We start from the raw sequence: 25140 nt of genomic DNA, 5'->3' as shown, positions 1-25140 counted from the left end.
AATTCTTCATGGTACAATCAGGCTTGAGCACAATCTTCCAGTGAAATTACAATTCTTCATGGTACATTCAGACTTGAGCACAATCTTCCAGTGCTCTGCTATTCTACCTAAGCTCCTTGTTTATGGAAATCTGCATCATATGTGCAAATCCTCCCTGCTTGGCAGAAGCTGGCCTTAGGCACAAAACGACATGCCTGTAAATACCTAATTGTTGATACAACACAATGCCATATGCCACACTAAAGCTGGCAGTCTAATTCCTGGTAAAACCAGTACTACATTGAAACCTTTTTATCAGAGAAAAAAAAGCAGAGTCTGGTACCAAGTTTCAAGAATGATTTATTGCTCAGTTTAAGTGCATTTGCAAGTCCAAGACAGCTCAGTGGTCCTCCAGGCATCAGATATCATGAGGTATGTCATCATTCCTGTCCAATTTTCCAAAGGAATTGTGAGGTCATGGGGATTGCAGATGCAACTGAAGAATACATATCATAGGCTCTTCTCATGCACCAGTACACAGAAATTCTGTTTTGGCTGTACATTTTTTCAGCTATCTTAGGCTTTTATCATCAGCTGGATTTTACAGTGGTGTGGGTGTTGGGCAAGGAGCAGAGGACCATGCAGATTTCATCACTTCCCACAGGTGAAGTTGGATTAGAAAAGGGAGGTTATCCCACCCCATCAGGCCAGACCTAGAGCTTTGACTGGGCATAAGGATCTCTAAATGGCCCTGAGCTTTGCTGCATTTCAGCAATTCAGGAAGTTATTGGAAAGGGGCAATGAACCATAGAATCATTTAGGCTGGAAAGGACTTCTAAGGTCATTGAGTCCAATCAAGGCCACTATGGATCTCTCTTGAATATCCACCCATCTCTCCCCTTCTTCACTACACCTATAGCCATGTCTCAGACAGAAACAGCTTCTCCATCACCTGTCCTCTGAGACTCTCAGGCTGCAAAGGTACTGGAAGTCTGGAGAAATGGGACTGCAATGAGGGAAGGTTCATTGAACATCATCACTGCTGCCAGCAAAGCTCTGCTCAGGTGTGGTCTGAGACACCCTGAGGGGTTTCTTGGCTCTTATACCTGCATGAAATACAACATACCAACACAATCCTGCTCAAGAAGGTTTGGCAGTCCATTTGTGACATTATTCAGGCTGATGAGCTCTGCTAAGATGGCAGTGGGGGAAGCAGGAATGACACTGCTGGAGAACATCTCTGGAGCTTTAGCATGTTCCTGACCAAGACTGTCCAGGAAAGTACTCTTCCTGGCACTGACACCAACTATTCTGCAAGTGGAAAAAGATCAGATTCTTCAAGGGAGCATGGATGCACACAGTCCATGAAGCTGCTCCAGGCAAAGATACAGTCACAGACAAAGCATTTGTTGCACAATCTGTACTCTTTTACAACATATCATGTGGTCTGGTTCTCAAGATTCAGACACAAAACTTAACTTGTCTTTAAAAAAAGGAAAAAATGTCTCTCTCCTCTTACTCTTGACAACCCATGTCACAGCTTGGCTATGCCCCTCTGCTCATGATATGATATAGTGATTATCCATTTTCTCACCATATTCCTCATCTCTCCCCACATCCTGTCCACTTCCATCCCTTAAATCTCAAAAGCCAGACCTTGAACAAGTTACCTTAAGTCATGTAACACACATGTTGAAATTGATACTTTTCTGAAGAATGAGGTTCCTGGGGACTCCTGGATATGTCACTGTCGTTGCTGGTATTTGAAAATGGGCTTGGATTTCACATAATTTCAGGAAGATAGTTGAATCCAAAACTGATCAGAGCTATTTCTGTTATTCTTTTTTTTTTTTTTTTTTTTTTTGGCAGGGAATAAAAAACTTGCTGGAGCTGATGGGTTTTCCATCTTGCAGCAGGCAGAGAGCAGTCAGACTTCTGGGGCTGGGTGGGCTTGCTGAATGCCCCCCTTCACCCCACACTCCCAAGGGGACATTTCCAATTCATTATGCATTCCCTATCCAGAATGGAAATCTTTTTAAAAGAGGATTTTTAGAAGACACATGTTATTCTAATCAGATGCCTCTGTGAACTCTGCAGCAGAGAGGCCAGGGACTGTTGGCAAGCTTTATTGAGTATGACTTAAATGCATCAGATTAGAAAGCACTCAATTTAGCTGGTTGTTTTTCCTGATTTGCTTGGCTACTCCATCTTGCCCTCCCCCTCCTTTATTGTGATGGAGATGCCACGAGGCTGGCATGCAGAAAAGGCTTCATGTCAGCATATTCAGGGTCCTAAAGACAAGATGCATCTACAATTGCATAGCACAGTGATCAAAAGTATTCCAGAGCTTCCTAATTAACCTATCTAATTTATCTTCCCTCCGTGTGGTAAATTGCAAGTTAAATACAAGAGCGGGGTAACTCAAGGCCTCATTTTCAGAAGGTCAGCCTTGCAATTTGCATGGACTCCTTCCACCTGGGATTGAAAAGCAAGCTCAGATGAAAGTGTTGCTACCTTCAGTGACTTGCAGGGCTAAATGGGAGTGGGAAGAGATGCAAGCACACAGAGAAGTATTTTGCAACTGCAAACATGGAGATACAAATTTTACAGGCAAAAGGGAGGGCCAGGCCTTGACCTGTTTGAAATGCTTCCTCTTAATAATTTAGCTTTGAGATTTCTACCACTGCAACTTGTGGCAAATCTGCAGGGTGAGTGTAGCCACAGGGCTGTCACTCCGACACAGTGGAAATTCATGTAGATGTAGCTCAGAAGTGCATTGGTGTAGAGGGCTGTGCTGTTCTAATAAGACCTGTTACCTTCTTTTAAACTTCCTTAGCTCCCAGCAGGACAGACTTGCTCAGGTATGGAGCTGTACTAATTTTTTGGAATTGAAAAAGCAGCCAGGTATGGCTGAAGTCCCTTGTGTTGGCTGTACCCGGCTGAGTGCTCCATGAAAAGGGAGACATCATGTCAGAAGAGTTCCTATATTGTGATTTACTATGGGTTGCAAAGAGTCTTTCCCCTGAAGACAAAACACATATCAGTTCTGGCCTTGTGAGAAGTGATTTGCAGGATGTGTGAGAAAGGCATGGATTTAGGCAAAGGAACTGATGACAAGCCTCTTTCCCAGGATTTGCACCCTCCTGCTATGTCAGCTCTCAGATTTCAAAACTTTACCTCATCCAGCCCCTCCTTTGAGACCCTGACTGTCCCACCAGAGCAGCATCCAGCCACAGCTTTGTGCTGCTCCACTACTTTGCTGGATAGGAACACACATGGTTTTCAAGAGAGAAAGAAAGCAAAGGAAGGGAGAGCGACAGGGAGAGAATTGTGGGCCCTCCCTAGGGCTTGCTTCCAGCCCGATGGCTATGACAGAGGGACAGCCAGCACCCACTTGCTCTGGGAGACATGGAGTGAAGGCAGAGACCAAAAGGCAGCTGCCTGGTGACTTTTTTTTTTTTTTTTACAGTGCTTTAATAAAAGTTATCCCCAGTAACAGCGTCCAGGAAAGGGATTTGAGCACATGCAAAACAGTCTGAAGACCTATCTGTTTTACCTTAGGGCTTGACATGCCCTGGGAAACAGCCAGCTCGTTGACAACTTCTTGGTCTGCAGAAAGGGACCTAGCTGCCTGCTGCACTCTGCCTTGGGAATGAGCCTTGGGGCTTGGGCACTGCAGCCTCTCAGAGCTTGAGCATCGCTTGGGGTGACCTTTTTGCTGGGGGATTGTTCATCTGCAGCCACAGCTTTCCTTTCTGCCTGGCCTCTGACCCTCCCTTAATAAGCTAACCAATATGTGTGCCATGTAAATACTCCAGGAAACACTATGGTTGGGGTTTTCCCAGTCATTTGAACTCTCTAGCTTCCTCAGCACCAAAGCTTCACCATCCCACACCTATTTTACCAGGTTGTGCTGGCACTAATGCAGGCAGCAAGAGTGGAAACAAGGCACTCATGCAAATGCATGTATCAGAGGTAATATGAAGGGGAAGAGGCACAGCCCATGCTTTGCTAATTATTTTTCTGGATCACCCATTTCTAACATAATTCCAACTTATTACACATAAATATATAAAATATATATAAGCCTTACATACATATGTGTATGTGCATGTGCACACACACACACATGTGTTTATGTATGGAATTCAATATAATTAATTTCCATATCCTTTAAAGGTGTCCAGGAATAGACAAACAAACAAACAAACAAACGAATAAATAAATAATGCCTGTACAAGGTGGGGGAGAGTTGATGTTTACAAAGTAGAGCTGTGTGCACAGGCATGCAGCAGTAAGAGTGGCAACAGAGAGTCTTGAACACCCAGTCCCAATAATACTTACACAGCACTTTGAAGCTTCCCAGTGAGCTGAAAGCACAAATAAATCCCAGGAACTGAACAGCTCAGTAGTGCTACCTGCTTCTTTCCTATAAATTGCAAAGGCAGAAATGCTGCCACTATCCTCAAACAGGCTTCATTTTTTCCACTGAGGAAAGAAGTCAATGACCTGAGCTCAAAGCTGGAAACACATGCTTCTCAAGTTTTAAGGAAAAGATTGGCTTACCCTTGAGGACCCATAATGACTCTGGACCCATAATGACTCTGGTCTCCAGCATGCAAGGGGGATTGCTGCCACAGCTTCCTACACTGGGGGTCTGTGGCAGGATCCCCCAAGTGCTTATTTCCTTGGAAATAGAGGCAGCCACAACAATTGCTTTAGATCTAAACATCTACATTTTAAACTATAAAGCTGGTAGAAAGTTCTCTGATTCCTCATGCTAAAACTTTTGCTGCTGCAAAGTCCAAGTTTTCTACATAAAAAAAGCTGACAACAGCAAAAAATTGAAGGGGTTCACTATCTCACACACTACCATTAGTTTCCCTCCTCTCTAGGAAGAGATAGCTTTAGCACAGATACAGTTTCCCATCCTGAAAGTGTTTACAAGACATTTTATTAATATTCCATTGAATAATAAATGCATGTTTGTGTACTCTGCTGATACAGGATTTGAAGCAAACAAGTTCAGTCCACAGAAAATTCAGTGAGTGAAATCAAAGTGAAAAAAAAAAAAAAGAAAGATGACTGGTTTTGTGCTGTCTGTGACAAGGACTAAACCCAAACTCTTTGGGATGACATTTCACTATTATAATATTTGCAGGAGAGCTAGCAAGAAAATGGTCATGAGACAGTGACACAGTTTGCTCCATCCCTTTTAGCTCTATGTGCATAGAGAGGCAAGAGCTCTGCACAACCCCACAGTTCCCTGATGCATGTGAGACTGATACTTCTGCTGATGCTGAAAAGTGTTTCTTTGTGATCCAAGTTTGTAGTGTCATTTCCTCATGTGAAATTTGCTTTTAGGTAGAAAATGTTGGAGAAATTAAGTTGCAAGCATCCAAGCTTGAAGCAATACTCCAAATGGCACTAAAGGCTCTTTGCAGAATTATACGTTTCAGAGCAATCTACTCTAGTTTTAAAGGCAGATGCCAAAAAGCCATCTTTGCTGAATTTTTCACTTCTTTAGCACCTCAGATAAATTATAACATTTTTGCACTTCTTTCTCCTCAGAGTAGATCTTTAATTTTAAATTTCATGGTATGTTGGAAAGAAAAAAATCCCCAAAGAAATGACAGAATAAATCCAATGGGAAAAATAAAATCATGGATGGTCCCTCCAGTGACTTCTGAGTGGTTCCCTTGATTTTATGGGTTTCACACAGTTTTGAAATGGTCATAGCTACCTTGCTGTATTACAGTCACTAAAGTTCAGGCATGAAGGTTTGGCTCTGAGTTTTCACTTTAGTCCTTTTAAATCCAGAACAAAACAAATAAACAAAAAAAAGAAACCATAAAAAATAGAAATAAGAAAAAAAGGAGAAAAGCTCAGGTAATAACATTTCCTGGACTTCAGCCTGTCAAAGCACACAGCTCCCACACTGGAGTCTCACACACTGTCTGAGTGAGCAGTGATAGTGGAGGCAGAACACTGAGCATAAAATTAACAAATCACAGGGCTGAAGTTTTCTTTTTATACAAAGCATGACCAGTACTCAGAAAGAGGGCACCATAAGTGACAATCCTCCTGGATGCCTTCACTCTTATTTTCTCACTGGTGACCTTGGAAAGCGATTGGATGTTCTCCTAAAGTGCTGCCACAGCTCAGCAAGAAGTTTTGAGGTCAGTGCCAGAGTAATGAGTGAAATCAAATGGACCCCTAATTTTGTCAAGGAGCTTATACTAGAAGATTATTTCCTTCCTTTCCCAAAAAATTTATGAATTTTGGACCTGTAGTGGCTGGCACCAGCAGTTAAAGTCTTTGTCACAGGGAGTTTCTTCCCTGGCTAACTACTGTGATCCAGCTCTTTATGAGGGACCAGAGCCAATCTGCCTCATGGGAGAAGTTTTCTCTCCATAACTAGTGCAGAGCTGTAGAAGGGTGAGAGGATATTCCAGTTGTCAGACTCCAGGAGCAGCACTAAGTGTCTCTTTGAGGCTATGTCCTTTAAGATGCACACAGATTTAACCATGCTGCCCCCATGCATTTTCAATCATGCAAGGTTAGCGAGATGTGTTCCGAGCAGAGGATTTGGGTGATGCTGTATCTGTGGGACAAGGGGGGCATTTTCCTGCCTTATCCTCTGCACCCACAGGGTGTTATAAGGCAGGCACCAGCAACCTCACTTGGAACTGTGGAATAGAAACCATCATGATCTGTTAATGAAACACCATCTCTCTTGCTGTTTCCTTGGGCCCCTGGGCATTCCTGGTGCCATCAGCAGGGAAGACTGATGTAGGTCTATACCCCAGCTTCACTACAGGAGACTCTTGGGAGGACCGACCAAGTCTGTGTGCATTCAAACAGGAAGTTTCCTGTGGAGGTTTCAAATTCAGATATGATCAGTGGTATCTGCAGTGAAGGCAAACAGGCACCTTCTGTGTGCAAGGCCTCTCCTAGCCCAGAGCTCCAAAAGCAGTCAGGTGGGACAGATGCTAAATGCACCCATTTCTCCCTACGGACAGCTAAAGTGAGCTGAGAGAGAGCCCTGCTCTGTTGGCACCCAAGGTAGGTGAAACAAATCCCTGTCCCTTTCAGCCCAGTTAGCAGCACTCAGTCCCTCCAGATCAGCTTCACTGATGGACAGCTGTGATGTCCATCAGCCCCAGAGGGGGGGGTGAAAGCACTGGTTACTTCCTAGCGAAGAGAAAACCTCTGTAAGGAGGGCATGAGTATGTGTGCAAGAGTAGTGATAAAATCCTGTGTATTACTGGGTTTATACTGAGTGCCTAATTAGGAGCACAATGCTGCTGGAGGGCAGGGTGCACTACCTCGGCTCAAGCTCCAAAGGAGGGGGGTAGGTGACTCCAAATGTTGAAATAACTGAATTGTGACATGATGTGTCACTAGCAGCCAATGGACAAAGCAGGTCTGAGATCCCTCCCTTGCTCTTTGGTGGAAAGGGGGTGGTCAGGCTCTAGCCTTTCATCCGGGCAGACAATATTCTGTACATAAACCATGTTTCTTTTCCAGGACAGTCATAGCTGTGGCCTGAATGCATCATTCACTGCCCTCATGTGCACACCTTGCAAGTGCTTCATACCAAAGACAAAGCTATTCAGGGTAGTCAAACCAAGGAAATAATCACTGCCTGTAAAATTACTGCAAGCTGATTTTCTCATTAAAATTTCCTTAATGCCTATGATTTTTTTTCCCTGACTGTGCTAAATCCCATACTTTTAAAAGCATCTCATTCCATTATATTTCCATTAACTCTAGCCACCATATTAATAGCCTGAAAATACAGGTTGGTACATTTGTGCTGCTAATGAGCATTGCCCTCCCCTTCTCAAAACACAGCTACGCTGTGAAAAATAAATATTACTGCTAATGCTTTGTAGTCCTCCCATGGACATGTTTTAAAGACATCAGCAGGGTTTCCAGTTGATCACAAAGGTTTCATCTGTGTTTGATTTGGAAACCAAGATGCAGAGGCTTATTATTGTCACTATTTGAGCACAGTCACAGCTGGGCTAACAAAAAAAGTGTCACATCAATGCAGGCTGCTACTCTGTCATCTTCTCCGGGCTTTGTGAAGGGTTTGTTCACAGGCAGAGACTCATTCTGGTGCTCCTCAACAGGCCCTGCTGACCCCTACAGTGACAGTCCCCTGCCCTGTGGTGACTGCTCTTCTCCAGGGGGCTTCTCTTCTCCACCTTGTACTCCAAAACTGGCCTTTTCCTGCTGAAACCTAGCAGCCCCATATGGAGACACTGGTGAGCACAGTGGCTTGAAAAACTGAGAGAAGGAAATGTATCAAGGATGTGCCATGCTGTGAGGAGGAAGCGCTGACACCAGTGGGAGCTGGAAAATGCCCTCTGCTCTGTATGGTCCTTCCCTGGTAGCTGCCTTGCACACCTGCCTCTGTTCTTGCCAAGGTGCCAGCCAGGAGAGGATGCACAGGGCTCTCACTAAGGATGGAGGAGGACACCAGAGAGGGGAGTGTTTCACCACGTACCAGCACTGAGCCTCTTCTGGATCTTCACCCCACTGGCTGCCAGCTGTGTTGTGGGGCTGCCCCTGCCCCTGCCCCCACAGGACATTGGCCATTTCAGGCTCTGCCATGGGCTGTGAGCTCCTTGTTACAGAACACATAATTGCATCCCTACAGAGCGCTGCTGAGAAAGCTGCCTTCACAGCCTGTCCTGCTGACATTAAAGGCAGCTTTTAGGGATGTTAGGATTTGGCTGAATTGGGAGCCTCAGAGATGTCAGGATCACCCCTGGTCATGCAAATGATGCAGAATATAATCCCATTGAAAAATTGCTGCTAATGACTAGAGAACCAAGGAGCAGAGGGGCTGAAGTGCCCTGGCATGCTGGTGTTCTCCCTGACAGCATGCTGGCTTGCTGATGATTCACTCCTGTGTGCATGGAAACAAAAGTTTATGGATTGCTTCAGGGTCTTACAAAACACCATCTAACCCCCAAGGGCTGGAAAATGATCCTTATGGTTGGCCTCCCTGGTGGTGTTGGTAGTCTTGGGGTGCTAATGAAGCAATCAGAGAGCTCTGCCACACCAGTCACTGTGCAAGCTGCAGCAGTGTTTGCTTTCTTATGGTTTTCTAATTAGAGGGAGCGAAAAAGCAATATCCATGCCTGCCATCTCCTGAGAGAAGATTGAATTTTAACATGTAACTTCAGGAAAAGATAGAGTTATCTTTTCTCAGGACCCAAACTAATCTCCCCTTTCCACAGGAGAGGATTAGGGTTAGGGTGCTAGGATTTGCAGTTTTAATCAGAGGAGACTTGACAACTTTCATTGTCTGCTCCAGATTACTCTGGCGTCTCCATATCCTCCCATCCCTTTGAATAATGAGGAGCTGTGGACTGAATCCTATCTTAGTGATACTGCTGGACTTTTATGGCTTTGTGAAAATTGGCAGTAACTTAGCCTGCTGCCTCTCCTTTCAGAGAAAAATGAAGGTTTTGTTGGCATTGAGCTCTTGCCCTCCTCCCTTCAGTGACCCAAAAGATCTGGAAAACTTAATAAACCTTTTTCTGCTGAGGGGGGAGAACAGCAGGTCCAGTCCTGCCTGATTTGATGGAGGATTGATGGAGAGGAGAGGAGAGGTCTGTCTCTCTGACCTCACTATGGGTTTAAGCCCACAACCTCAGGAAGACCAAGGGTTAAGAGGGAAAAAATATTAGTATTCTTCAGTACTGAATGATTCAAGAAATTGATGAATCATTATAAATGCTTTGTTCTGTTTTATGTGCAATAGTGATGTTGTCAGTATAGGCCAATGTATTTTGGCAAAGAGCTATTTATTTACACAAAATGAAAACAAAATCTCATCCCCCTTATTGAAGTAGAAACAAACATACCTGGCCTTTTCCTGCCTCAGAAATCCATTCTGCTGAGATCTGTGACCAAACCCAATCTCATCTCTGTCTTTGCATGGCCAGTCTGCCCCCACTGTACTGACTTCACTGCTGCCAGCACCCTCACAGGGCAAATCTAAGGGATCAGCTCTTCATTGTGCAATCAGAAAACCCAATGACCTGCATTGCCCAGCAATGACCAGACTTTAGGATGATGATAATTGTCTTGGTTGAGGAGCTAACATAATGTCCAGCTACCTGATCACAGAAAGGAATTAATTTTTCTTGTAGCTGGGATGGCTGGGAAAATTCATTTAGGTTAGTGGCAGAGATTTTTTTTTCTTTTTAATAAAAAAAATGTATTTTTTACTAGCTTCTATTATTTTATTTTCCCCTGAAGAAGACATTTTGTGATCATGTATTGATTTTGACTCTGTTTTCCCATTCTGTTTCAGTGAAGTTTGAGGTGGACCGTCTGGTTAAATCCTTGAGGAGGGAAACAAAGAGGCAGAAATACAGAAAGACCTGAAAAGCCTGACCTTTTCAATCTTCCAAGGGACCTTTTCAATCTCCTTTGACATAATCCTCTTCTGTGAAAACCATCAGAAGCTATGGGATTTCTTCTAATGGGGAAATTAAAGCAGATTTCATAACTTCAAAAGTTATCATGACACCAAAGCGCATTGCCACCCTCCAGCTGCCCCCTGTGCCTTACCCAGCCAGGTGATTTAACCTGACCTTCAGCTGGCCTTGAGCCTTATCTCCCCTCTGCTGGCCACCACTTCACCTCCTCCTGCTCAAGAGCATTTCAGCTTACGTGTGGCAGGTCTGTCCCAAAGATGCCACTAAGCATCCCTGTGGCAGCAGCTCTCGGGCTACAGAGAGCAACAGACAAATTTCCCAGACCTTTCTGGGGAAAGGTTGTGAAAAGATGGGAGAAAAGAATGAGAAACAATTCTTAACTTGCTGCACCTGTTGTTGTGAACATGTGGAATGTGTTATGGAGATTTGTTTGCCAAAGGGTGGTTTCTTAATTAGCCAGTGGTGATGGTGTTTTAATTAAAGGAGCAATCAATTCCAGCTGTATCATAACTGTCTATGAAAGCAATGGGTCATCCCCAGAAGAGGGTTGAAGAGAGGAGGATGTAGGGAATGTCTCTGGTTTAGGGAACAGCTTGCCTTTAGGTTCTTGGAGACAAGGCACGTGCAGCAGGACCCAGCAGCTGAGGAAACTCATGGCTCCAGTTATCTGGATTGAGGCATGGTGAATAAAAGATATTTTCACTTTGAACTGGGTGTGAGGGCATCTGATGTATCACATGAAAACCTCCTACTTGCTAGGGAAAATAACCCTGAACAATTTCTCAGGAGCAGCAGTGATCCAGAAAGGGAGAAAGCATGTGCATAGTAAAAAGAAAGTAATTACTCCCCCAGTACTGGTGTATTTATATGGGTTACACACAGATGTGCTTATGCTGAGGCTGGATACTCTCGGCCTAGGGATACAAGAATCTCCATCCACTGGTGCATGGAGGCTGCGCTGCATTCCTTGAAGTGTCCTCACATGGGTCAAAGGGACCCTAAATCTGGAATTGTACTTCTGTGAGAAAACACCATAATTTGCACAAGGTTCCCTTGTAATTGTTTTGGATTAGTCTCAGTCATGTCAGTAATCTTGCTGGCATGATAAATGACCTTTTTTCTATTTCACCTCTACTGCTTGATGTGGGACTGCTCAGCTTTCAGTCAAAGCTGGTATTTTTATAAACAAATTTGAAAGCAAATTGAGTTTGCATTCAGTCTCTTTGTCTATAATGTAGTTTTCATTGATGCAATAAGTTTGCAGAATTAATTTTTTCTGAGAGTCTTTATTTGTTAACAAGAGCAAGGCTATTCCAGTGAAGCATTTCTACGACAGTATTTTAAATACAGAGACATTTTAATCTCTCAGATGCTCTCATTAAACTTAGTGGCTTAAAATACTTGACTCCATCTGGGCAGTTGCAGGCATAAAGAATTTATCATTTGTTAGAAATCACTCATATCCTTTCTGAATCCACCCTTGGTGTGCCTGTAGCTCTGGGAAAAGCAATTCTTTTTTTTTTTTTTTTCTACAGATGTCTGCAGCCTCCTGCATTACCCTGTCACTTCCAGAAAATAGGATTTCTCACCTACAGATGGTGAGGAGAGAGGAGGGTAGCCGTGAACATTAGGTTGAAATTACTTGTCAAGTTTGATCAATTCACAGAAAGACAAAAATCCCTTTTGAAAAGGCACAGTTGATTTTTGAAGATTAGTGGCGGTGTCCTCACAGCTCCTTTGTTTGGGTAAATTATAAAAGGGTGCAGTTTATTACCTAAATGAAGGATACATTTGCATGTAGATGGTACATATATTATTTAATTCTGCACCGGATGGTGCAATAAACAACCCCTCTCCTACACACACACACACAAATATACACACACATTCACCTACCCAGGACTTATGGTACTGGGGGTGGTTCTTTACTTTGTGCTTTCTTTTCCCTTTTATTGCCTTGTAAGTATTATTATTTGACAAAGCACTAGGGAAGGAGTGCATGAATCTATTAAAGATAACAAAGCTCTATTGTGACACAAAACTCATGAAAGCAGACAAATAAATCTTCCATAATGTGGAATAGCTGGTCCCTAGCTCTTCAAGGAATGAAGAAGCAGTTGATCTTGAAAGGAACACTAATCTGAATCCTGCAGTTCTTGGGGTGACTTCTTGTTGCAGCAATTTCTCCTTACAATTTAGCCATGCTATGATATATTAATTACCATCTGTGTGTTCTGTTTAATGGGAGCATTAAGAGACAATACCTGTTTTGTTCCTTCCCAGAGTAGCAATTATTCCTATAAATAAGGAAGATGAGTGAGTGTGTGAGATGAGTGTGCCTGTGCCAGAAAGCACAGAAAACAGTTCCTGGTCTGCTGCATGCATTTATGGTCCACCAGCATAGACTGCTAACAGACAGGTAGTTGGTTCTCTCTGACAGGAAGAAAAAAAAAAGATGTTTCCTGAGCACTTAGCTTCCTGCTGTGATTTTCAGCCTGGTTCCCTTCAGAGGTGAGGTTACACAGGCCTGTATTGCTCAGTGTCCTTACCATGCCCAAACCATTGGGCAATTTTGCCTGGTTGCACCAGAGTTGGGGATGGCTCAGCTTCACCAGCAGCAGCTGCATCCCATCCTGGATTTGGGTTCTGCTGTGCCTGTGCTCCTAACAGACAAGTCCTTTCCTCTGGCTTGTCTTCCTCTCAGGGTAGTGGGATGTCCATCCCCAGGGAAAGTCTGTGTGTGAGCCAAAGGGGCAGACAAGGAATCAGTGGTGTGCCACAAGAGCAAGTGTCCCAGGCTGACCTGAGCTGCCAGGTGGGTTTTGGGTGTAGAGATGACCAAGCTGAAGACAGGGAGCTTCCAGCGGTGCCTGCAACAGAGGCAACAAATTGGGAAAAGAGTCAAAGTCTCTCTTTGTAAAACATAAAAAACCCCGTCTTGGGCTGTGTGGAAAACCACCTGAAGGGTTATGAAAGTGTGCTCTGACCCACTTTGTTTGCTGATCACATGTGAGCAGCCCCAGGAAAAATAAAGCAACTCTTGCTTTGAGTTGTTTTCTTCTTTGTCCATTACAATTTCATTTTCTTAAGATTAAGGAGAAAAAAATGAAGACCCAAACAGCCTCATGTTTCTGAACATTTTGCAGCAGCAGAGAGAAACAAAATGAAACAACCCCTTAAATTATTGCATTTTCAAAAAGAATCATCATCTCATTGTGCAGATGGTGTGCGCCAGGCCCTCATTAGCATCTTGCTCTATTTTTAGTGCCTCTTCTTGCTGCACATGAAATCTGGCTGTATTAAAGGAGTTACCACAATGCCTCCCCCAAATATCATTTTGGTTCACAAAAGGCACTCTGCCTCTTCCTGCCTGGGGTTTTAAGGCACAACTCACTTCTCTGTAAATCAACGTCTGCCCTGCAACCACCAGTGTGTTTGTTCGTGGGTAAATGGAGGAAAATCACCTCTCACATCTCCTTCCTCATCAGCAGCAATTTTTTGTGTGTCTGTTGTGAAGAGAGTTGTTAATCCTGAAAGTGGTGGAGCTCTCCTGTTTGAACCTTGGTGAAAGAAAGGCTAGGATTGCTCTGGCAGGCCAGAGAAATGGGGACAGTGAAAATCAAATTCTCTGTTTGCTGCTGAACTGGATCCCAGGGCTAACCCACAGCCCAGGATGCTCCTTTGGTAGCTTTTTGTTATTGCCAGCTGGTAAATGAATGGCCTTCCTTGGCAATTTTAATGTCTGGGTGGAGTGCAAGCACAAAGTACCCTTTGCTCCTAGCCTGTGGTGTTTGGGGTAGGTTTCAGTCTGGTTTTCCTGGAGATTTGAGCCCCCAAAAGAGTGGAGGTTGATGGAGCAATGTAAGGATTTTATTCCTTGCCTCCGGAAGTCGATGTCTAAATACCTGAAATATATCACATCCTCAAAGTGCCCTACCTCCACCCTCCACAAGAAAAACTATAGGTCACCTGAGCAAATAGAGACACTTATCTTCCGCTTGTCTAAAATCAAAGGGGATAACAGCCATGCTCCATTTCCAATGGGAGAAGTTGGTTCTTGTAGTCCCTTGAAGTCCACTTCCATTTGCAGATACAGCAGGAAATTTCAGGGGCCTCACTCTGGACCAGTTCTCTTTCACTTTTTTTCTGAATTATTTAACACAAGCTCAATGTCCCTTGCAGCTGAGTTCCAGAGGAATGAATGGTAATGAGGCAGTAATTTGTATGAGAGACAACAGGTCAGCTGAAGGTATCCTGCTCTGAGGTGGAGGGTGCTTCAATAAACCATGAATATTCATCTTGCATGTCTGGTCAGTTTTGATCACTCAGCTGAATTTTCAAGGCAATTCCTATCAAGCTTCATGAGAGCCTGAAACAGATTTTGGCAATAAGAAGGCAAAGAAAAAAAAAATGATGTTAAAAGGAATTGACAGGCAATAGGGTTAGAGATCCTGCCCAAATCTGATCTTGCAAATAACCAACCTGAAATCAAGTAATTAATCTGTGAAGGTCTTTGATAACTTATGTGGTAACATTAAAGTATATTCCCTGTTAATTGTCCAGAAAAAAAACCAAACCCAAACAGACAAAAATCTATGCAAGAAATGAGAAGCAGGTTCATGTTGTTTCCATTTAATGAAATGACAGAAAGATTAGAAAATGCCAAGAGTTGCTTTCTTTGCTTCCCCACAGGACTAGCTTTGGGCTAGACATAGGTCAAAACTCTGATTCCTATGCAGATCCTCAAGCTCCTGCTACAAATTGCAGGTGGTCCTGAATCCAGCTCATGAGAGACAGCCCAAGCAGGAGTACAGAGACCTCTGTTTTGCCTTTGGTGACGGTGACACTTTTATCTCCAAACCAGTTGTGACTGAGAAGATTAAATATAGCAAACAAATTGTAAGACAAGCTTTAGCAGGCAGTGCATTTTGGCTATTTTTCTTTTCTTCCTAGTTTTTCATTTCAACTGTCTCACAATGCACCACCCTCCTCATAAAAGTAGCCCTCCAATGCAAGCAGGTGATGCAAGCTGAGAATGTCAAATAGGATTTGCATGGTACACATTGTGAAATGTTTTACAGATACCCATAGAAATGTTTATTGCTGCTCTTTCACGTTATACATCATAAGGATTTCTAGAATATTATATTGGTTCAGATTATGAAATTCTCTCTGAGGTACCATTCATTGCATGTTCAATTAGAGCACTTCATGAAATGTAGCATGTTGAGACAAAGTCAAATATTTGGGGAGGCAGTGGCGTATGAATGACAGCAAATACAAATATGTGTCAAAATACGTGTGGAGAAAAACACTGCTTAGGAGCTGTGCAGTAAATAACTTATTCCTATGCTATTTTCTTTACTTAAATTCCAATCTGGCATAATTTACCTGAGTTCAGGCAGGTTATTTGTGCTTGTCTTCAAGTCTTTGCTTGACCAATGGCATCCTGGCCTGTACCAGCAATAGTGTGGCCAGGAGGATCAGGGCAGTGATTGTTCCCCTGCTCTTAAGGGCACTGGTGAGGGCACACCTTGAATCTTGTGATCAGCTCTGGGCCCCTCTCTATAAGAAGGACTCTCAGGTGCTGGAGCATGTCCGGAGAAGGGCAACAGAGCTAGGGAATGGTTTGGAGCACAAACCATTCCCTAGCTCCATTGAGGACCAGCTGAGGGAACTGGGGGAGTTTAGCCTGGAGAAAAGGAGGATCAGGGCTGACCTTGTCACTCTACAACTGCCTGAAAGGGGGTGTAGCCAGGTGGGGGTGGTCTCTTCTCCCAGGAAACCAGCGACAGAATGAGAGTACAAAGCCTCAAGCTGCTCCAGGGGAAGTTCCGGTTGGACATCAGGAAGAATTTCTTCATGGAAAGGGTGGTAAAGCACTGGAATAGGCTGCCCATTGAAAGTGACTGAGTCCCCATCCCTGGAGGTATTTAAAAGATTTGAGATGTGGCACTGAGGTTTAGAGGTGGCCTTGGCAATACTGTATTAATGGTAGGACTCAATGATCTTAGAGGTCTTTTCCAACCTAAACAATTCTGTGGTTCTGTAAGGATCAGCCTTGCACTGTCTATCCCAAAAAAAGTTTCAATTTCTTAAAGGATTCATTTTCTCAACCTAGTAGCACAGTGGTGCTGCTTGAATTTTGAAAGAGGAGATGGGCTTTTGCAATTCTGTCGCTGGTGGTCACAGATGGACACACCCCAGCGTCTCAGAGGACAATCTAAGCATTTAAGTGACCTGCACTGTCATTAAGGAGGCAGTGGTCATCTTCTAGGAAACCCTCTCCTCCACAGTCCTCTGCTGAGCTCCAGGGGTGCTCACCTTGCCAGCCCAGCTCTGAGCACTCCTTAGTGCACTCCTTGATGCCCTATTAGCTCACTGGAGCTGGAAGGATGCCTCAGCCTCTGGCTGGTTTTCCACCTGCTGCGCGATTTGCGATGCCTTGCGCTAGTTTGCCTTAGGGTTCAATGTGTCTGTCCTGGGAAATGACACCGTGTTAAGACATGTGGCATCTAAGACAAGGCTGAAGAGAAGCCCAGGATTGCCTACCCCTCTGGGGATATGAATACTTGTGCAATTATGTTCACATAATACAAAGGTCGTTCAGGTTCACTTTTTCAGCTGGAAAATATTAATTTTAAAGGAATTAAAGAGAGGGCCTTTAAGCATTGTAAGGGGATGAGATTGTTACCTGTGGAAGAACAAGGATAGTTTTGTGGGGGCAAGGCTGTTTCCCGGGGAAGAAGCTTGGGGATGGGGTAATGAGAGGATAGCTCTTCTTGTGAATGGTGACCCCATAGCCCGTAACATTGAGCTGGAGCTGCAGCCTGAAGGCTATGGTCCAAGGGACTGAGGATCAGTCATGCACTTCCATGGACACAATCACAATCTCTCCTAGGTGAAGTGATCTGAATGTGGTTATCACCACTGGATGAGAAGAGAGCAGTAAACCATAGGGATTTTAATGATAACGAAGATGCTTCCCACTATCACAATTATTATTTCTTCCTTTTCCCAGGGAGCCTGAGGCCAGAGATTTTTGAAGCTCTCCTGATCACAGCCTCACGTTGTACCTAGCCAAAAGCAGTCTCTAACTACACAGCCCTTTTCTGACACACTCCCACTTGAGTACAGGTAAGTGCCCAGTCCAGTCTGAATAGTGCTTCTCTGGTCAGAGACAACTCCCATTGAGTCTTTCAACATGCAATTATGCTTTGAAAGGTCACTCTGGGAAAACTGTGCCATGAGACTCCATGTTTATTGACTCCCTTCCCGGAGCAATTTGCTCAGTTTACATGTAATGAATAAAAGCTGTTCTTGGCTGCTGTCCAGCCTGACTGGTCTAAAAGCCAAGCTGTGTCAGCCTTCTGCCAGGGCATTAACACCAAAACTAAATGTTGCTCCAGAAAAACCTCTTGACCTAGGAGTGTCTCTTTCCTTTCACCTTTGTATTTGGATACATTACCATAATCCCCATTTACCATAATCACTATCAGCATTTCCCATTCTTGTTTTGAGCTGCTGCTGAAGTCCACTAGTCCTTGCACCTGAATTAAATTTTGCTATCATTAGTCCCACTGTCAATTTTCACCTGCATATTTGCTTCTAACTTAACTGTGGTGGTTCAGACCTGTCTCTAGAACTGGCTGTTGTGTCTACTCAGGGCAAATAGGAGAGGAGAATGGGGTTTCTTTTGTTAGACAGCATATCAGCCTTGTAGATGGGTGTCATGTGCAGGGTTAGTTTAACTCCAGGATGGGCAGCTGACCCCCCCATGGCTGAGCAAGTGTCGTAACCTGGCCAAGCGGTGGGACTGTTATGGCAGGATGGCTTCTGGTGCTTGTGCTGTGGTCAGATCACAGACCCACAGCAAATGCAGTGTGAAATAACAGCTTTACAGCTCTGGGGCTGGGATGGCTCATTCTGATCTGGTGGCCAGATGGTGCAGAGGGGGTTTCTGCAGCAAGTCTGCACCTAGGGGAGTATCACTAGGTCTGGAGAAGAACTACGCTGTGCCTATAGAGGAAAGTCATGTCACTGAGGAACTGAGAGCCCATCTCACCTGCCAGCCTTTTAGGCTGAATGGGAAGTGCAACCACCACTGCATATGGAAAGTTCGTAAGTCACAGCAGGGCTTTCACTTAGGTTGCAAATTGAGTGAAGATGAGTGTGCTTTGCAGAAATAAATCCTCTAATACGTGGAAATGTCATGTTATGGCTCATATACAAGGATTTCTCCATATTTGAGTCAGTGCTCTTTGGTGTTTCCCTCTGTGCACAGCCATGGGCCCTGCACACCCCTGTGGTGTTCATTGCAAGCTTCAGTGCCTGGAGATCTCCATGGCTCATGATCCAGCTCTGGTTCATCCACATTTCCAGCAGAGAGAAGAGCAATCAGGACACATGGGTGAGATGTGGTCCAGCACAGGCAGTGTGATTATGTGCTTGCCCTCAGCACACTAAGGACACATCTCATGCAGAAGTCCTTTTTCAACATGACTGTTCAGTGTATAAACAACCACCAACACGTGCCAGTCCTGCATATAGGCTGTAAGGCCAATGAGTTTGCCACAATCCACAGCCCGGCCGTCAGCATCAGCCAGTGCAGACATTCACTGCTGGAGGGCCCGGGTTTAATCTTCACTGGTTTTCAGCGTGGGAGTTTATCACACACACTCACTGTGCAATTGCAACAATGTACAGCCTGCCAGGAATCCAGCCAGTCCTCCTCATACCTGGGGCTGTCCCTGTCCCTGTCTTCTGCCAATCCAACTGAGGAGCTGTGTGGAGGCTTACCCAGAAGAAGCTGGATAAATCTCCTTGGCAGCTCTCACACTGGTCACACCATCCAGTGGATATTTATACTTTCCTTTTTTTTGCAGTCCTGATTAAATATTTCTTAGCAAAAACTCAGAAGTGACAGTGCAGTAGCTGTGGCATGCTGAAGTTCAACCCTCTCTGCCTACTGGAATTCCTTTTCCAAGGACACATGCCCCAAGAAACTGCTGCCCAGAGGCAACAGCAATATATTTCTGTTTCGCTCAGGACTCTTGTAGCTGATTTTTTTTTTTGTCAGCAGTTCTTTGAGTAATCAGAGCTGTCCTGAGACTGTCACTCTTCTGGATATCTCCCTCCACATCTCAATTAGGCAAAAACACAGGCCTTTCCCGAAGCTCACTTTAGGTAATGACCCCTTTCAATATCAGCTGCTACTTTTAAAGATGTTATCAGCCCTCACTGTGTTATTATTTTAAGCTATAATATATTATACAATTATTCATTTGTGTTATTGTAGTTGCCAGAGATCTCTCTCTGGATCAGAGCTGTACTGTGCAAGTTGCAGTAGCACCCAGCCGTGTTTTGTATTCTACTGTGATTGTCAGAAGCCAAGAGGAACCTCTGTCTTGAAATAAGAAATACCTGATGGTGCTAAGAATGGGCCAAATGTTTCTGATGTGCCGATCCTGTTTTAATTCTCAAAGCTAAGGGAGGAACTCACATTGCTTTTGGCTGCTGTTAAACTGAACCACTCTAGAATGGTAGCATCCAGTTTTGTGGCCCAGCTATTGGCCACAGCTTGTCAGGAAAGACCCAGAAGGATCCCTGTGGGTGTACCCAGTGGTCCTGCTGTGAAAGGCACAGGCAGAGATGTAAGGCTTGCCTGCATCCCTTCCATGCACTCTTGCTGAGGAGCCGTGCAGAGCCTCTGTGGAGCCTTCCTGTCTCACGCCCTGATGCCATCTCAGCCCCAAAGTTGATCTTAGAAGATATTTAGAGAACGGTCTCAGAGTCATGGAAGTCATCAAGCCAGCTGCTTGGCAGCTGTTATCTTCAGCGGCTGAAGCAGAAATTGCAACATGAAGAAAATTTCTACATAGATTGCTTGTCAGTTTGGATTCACCTTGAACAGGTGGGAGGTGTAGTTCTTTCCCCCTAGTCTGCTCGCCAGGCAGTCTGATATGAAAACAAGGATCCTTTCCAGACTTGTTTCATGCATTACAGTGTTTTCCTTTACTTTTTTAAGTGGTCTCACTTAGCAGAGAAAAAAAGAATATCTGAGTTTTTCCTGAACTCAAGCCAATAAGACCTGGCTGGCAGCGAGATATCTCTTGCTATGCAGACATCCAGTCTCAGTAATATGAAAAGTGCTTTTAAGATCACCTGGAAACTCTGCCCTAAATCTCATGTTTGCATTTGAATAAGTTTATTTCTTTGTCTAAAAGCTCTGATTTTTCAGTCTGTGCTGCATGGATGTCGAAGCACTTCATCACTGTTGCTATGAAAGTTCAAAGCCATTTATCTTCAATAAGGTTACTTGATGCAATTTCTAACAGGAAGAACTTCTCTGTCCTGGAGCTCTCTACAAGATTAAGTGATGTATTCAAATGGGCAATGTCTCAGGAGGATTTTCCCTACCTGGAAGACATAAAGCTCATTCAGGTTGAAGAACAGCAGGCTTTGCAATTGGTGTTTCCTATTTACCTTCCAGTAGGGTTTGCTAGTTTCTTTCTTGGAGCCTGGCATCCTTTTGTGAAAGTACTGTGAGAAGAGCCATCTTTGCAATGAAAGTTGGTCCTCATTATTCCCTTGAAGATTATCACTGCCTCCTAATCTTTCACATTTATTTTCTGGAGTGGCAGAGCCCAAAGGGAGATAAGAAAACTATGCATTAGTTTATTGCCTGTGTGGAGAGAGAAAGAATGACTGCTTGTAGTCCTGGGCGGGGGTATGAGGCAGACATTTAATGGGAGGTTCTGCCAAAGATTTTTTGTGTGGTTTTCAGCAAGCACTTCACTGCCCTGGGCAGAGCTATGCAGGTGAGAGACAGCAGACCTGTCAGGTGTCAGGACCTGGAGGAATCACTGGCGGCTGCAGGTAGCTGGGTGCCCACCAAACCCAAAGGAGCCGGGCAGGACTGGGGCTGGATGTTTGCACTCACGATGCAGCATCCTTGTGTAGGACCACTCACATGCAGACCCAGCTGATCTGATCACCTGCACTGCTCCAGAGACAAGGTTCCCAGGAGGGGGGAGACCCTCACATCCTGGGAGCCAGGTGGAAGGTGCCGATGAGAAGAGAAACCTCTCTACACAGAGCTTTAACTCCTGCTGTTTGCTACTCCCAGGAGGTCTGATGGCTTTCCTAGCAGTTCCACCGTGACCACACTCTGAGGGGTTCCTGTTGAGTAGTTTCTGTCTAGAGGATGAGCTCTGCCCTCTGCTCTATGTGCACTCCTCTGGAGCCTGCAGGTGCTGCCCTGAGCTGCCCTGCTGTGAAACCCTCTCTGTTTCTGCAGGCTCATCTCTGCAGAAGGTGAATCATATTTAATCATATTTGTGTGTGAAGAGTTCTGGTGATGACACATGGCAGTCTTTGTTTTCTGCCCTTCACTCTGATGGTGTGAGCAGACAGTTTATTGAACTAAAAGAAAAAAAAAAAAAATTAAAAACTTATGCTTATGTCTGAACAACTCAAAATCTGCAGCTCTTCCATGTGAGAAGCTGTTTCTGATTCAATTGCTGAAGAAGCACATCTGAGTTTGTTCTGACAGACTCTTCTCCAATTAAAGTGTTTGTCAGGTGTGTGTTGGGCTAGAAAAACAGATAAATCACCTGTGCTACAGTACTGTCAATTGGATTTAGTTCCTTTAATGCATAAGAGAGCCATTCTGTAGCATCCAGAAATTTATTGTAAGTAAGTGACTAATTTTGTTATAACCCTAACTTGTCCAGAATTTACCACCTCTTATTCCTTCAGTAGTTTACTGGCCTGTTTTCCTAAGGATGGTATGAAACAGAGGGTGTGATATCAAGTCCAGTGGGAAGACTCCTGCCCTACTTCTCAACAAGCCCTACAGCCAGCACTGGCACAGCAAGATCCTTTGTCATCTTCAAGATGATGAGACTCAGGATGCTTCAGCTGATTTATAAGGAGTCATGGATATATGATGTGAGCTTAATTCATAATGGGATTGAGCTGAAAGCACTAATGCTGTTTTACTGCAGATCTGACATTTGCATTCACATGGTGTCTGATGGATAGTGCAGATGAACCAAAGTAGGTTTTCTAGTGAGTCTGGTAGCAATCCATCTGTCTCAGCCTGATGAAATTATTGTTGCAATTTACTAAACTAAGCACAAGAAAATCCATCTGTGAACAGAGATATATAAAAATCCTAAAAATAAAACCACTAGCCCAAAGCCAATATTTTGTCTTTGTAGAAAACCAAAAGACAACTGAAACCCCACCAAAACAAAGATGGAACACCACTCTCAGGTATCTGGGAAAACAGAATTTTGCAACAGCTGCATAGCAATTTTGAAAGATCTCATTTTCTCCTGCACCACATGAAGGGTACCTCCTTACTTCAAAGAGATGTAAGGCTGTGTTCCTCACAGGAAGGCAAGAATTCAGATTTAATACATTGTAAAAATGTAAAATATTAGAGTTCGAAATTAGTTTTAGAAGCCCTGATTTCAGATCAAATTTAGGAAGGCAAGCTTCAGATGCCTTTCAAACATAAGGAGAGCTGTAAAAAGTGTTATACCATGAGCACTGAAAGAATGCTTGCAAATTGAATTTCATTGTTGATCCTACTTGCCAGTATCATTGGATTTATGTCCTACCATGCAGAAAATTTGCTTCACCTTTGCTTTATGGCAGTATAAGGTTGCTCGTAGGCTTTGAATTATGACAGAATTAGAATATCTTCTAGGGTAGAAAGTCCTTAAATATAACTTAAAACATTTGCACTTCATGTTGAGACACTTATGAAAGCTGGATTTAAGCAACCATATCTCATTTCTCCCCAAAATACATCTTCCATTTCTTTACTGGGAGTCTTACTGGGCAGATTTTCATCAGTACTCCAATGTATCTGAATTTCTGAAATCCCTGCCAGAGCTGGGTCTTTGCAGATGTGGAGAAAACAGATAAAGGAAGTTACTTGCTTGGCTTCATAAAGCAGTGAGAACAATTTAAACAATGGCATCCAACAGGTACAAATGTGAGAAGGCAAGAAGTGCCATGGGCTCTGCAAGTCACAGGGTGAAAACACAGCTGAGGTCTTGAAAATGGGCTGAGAAAGGCAGCTATCAGATGAGGGGAGAAGACTGAAAACAAAGTGGAAAAGCTGAACTGTTGGTGTGGTCATTAGAAAGCTCTGGGAGAAGAACACATGGGATGCGTGGAAGGTTCTGTTGGAAAGGTCCTATTTCCACTATCCCTCCTTCAAAACTAGGGTGCTGGCAAGAGATGTGATCCCCATTCCAGAGAGCTGATACTGTCACACTCATCCTGCCAGAAATACACTGGTCCTTTGGCAAGGACCATGCCCCAAAATACTTGCATTTCAGTTGATATTTCAAGAAAAAAATGTGCCAACTAACAAGTAGTAAATAGATTAAAAAATAAATAATTAAATAATAGTCCTCACCCTAGAACTTGTGGTCAGGCATCATTACATTTGGTCTCTACTCCATAGTACAAAGAGCTCAGGAAGTTTAAACTAGAGGAACTGGTTTTATTGAGGTTTTATTGCTTTTGCCTTGTTTTAATTCAGCAACAGAACAATTGTTAGAGGAGCTGGAGAAGCCAGTTTCAGTCCACAAAAACACCAATGATTTATTTATTGCTATCATTTAGGAAAGGGCAGCATTTGCTGGTCCTGAATATTTAACACCGCAGGGAAAAAGCCAGCCGCTCTGAAGCCTGCCTGTTCCAGCGAGGCGCTGCAAATCAGTGTGCCACCCTTGGCCCCCTAAATTCAGAGAGGGGAGAGCTGGGAAGCTATGCTCCAGTGCCTTCTTACAGGGACTGAGACTTCCTCAGACCTCAGCTTGGGTGGTCATGAGCAGCCTGTTGAAGAGACCCTCACCCTTCTCTGACCTGCTTTGAAAATCCAGGTAAGGAGGTGAGGTGCAGCTATGCCTCAGAAGTCGTTTACCTGCATGGCATTCATCTCAGGAAAACTACAATTCATTTTACTTCATGCATCATTTATAGTAATCCTCAGGAGAGCAACAGGTATGAGACATCAACATCAGTGTTTTTGCCTACCCAAAGCTGGAGTGAGATGCATTTTGAGACACTGGAGGACTGTTTTTAGATTGTTTGCCCCCCTTCCTTAGTTTTCCAAGGGGCACAAACTATGAGTCTCAGTCTCTAGCTAGTAACTGACCCAACCCACCAGATGTTTCTTGAAAAAGCATTCAGGAGCAGCCAGACCACAGCCACACACAGGCAGAAGGGAAAACAGGAAAAGACACTTTCCCATGCTTCTCATGTGTCACACTATCTTGTTGAGCCCCCTCCTTCAACACATCACCTTCTGCAGTGGGATTTCACTGCTGCTCTTGGCTGTGGAGGAAACAGGCCTGACTGCAGATGGGAATGAGTGACAGGAGATAGCCAGCACCTGCCTCCAACTCTCCCCCAAGGAACCATTCAAGGGGGGAGCTCTTAGAGAAGTCTGTGTCTTTTTGGGACCATCCTGTTTGCGAAATACCCTCAGGAGAATAAAATGACAGTCACCCCTCACCACCACCCCACAAAATGCATGCAAGGCAAAATAAGTTGAGTTTTTTTTTTCAAAGGAGTGCCTGTCAAATCTCAAAGTCAATTTGCAAATAGCTGTCCTATCTATATCGCTGTACATCAATATTTAGCACACAAACTGAGGGTCTAACTGGCACAG

Source organism: Serinus canaria, chromosome 1, assembly GCF_022539315.1.
Source record: "Serinus canaria isolate serCan28SL12 chromosome 1, serCan2020, whole genome shotgun sequence".
NCBI lineage: Eukaryota > Metazoa > Chordata > Aves > Passeriformes > Fringillidae > Serinus > Serinus canaria.
Note: the sequence above shows the minus strand (reverse complement) of the source record.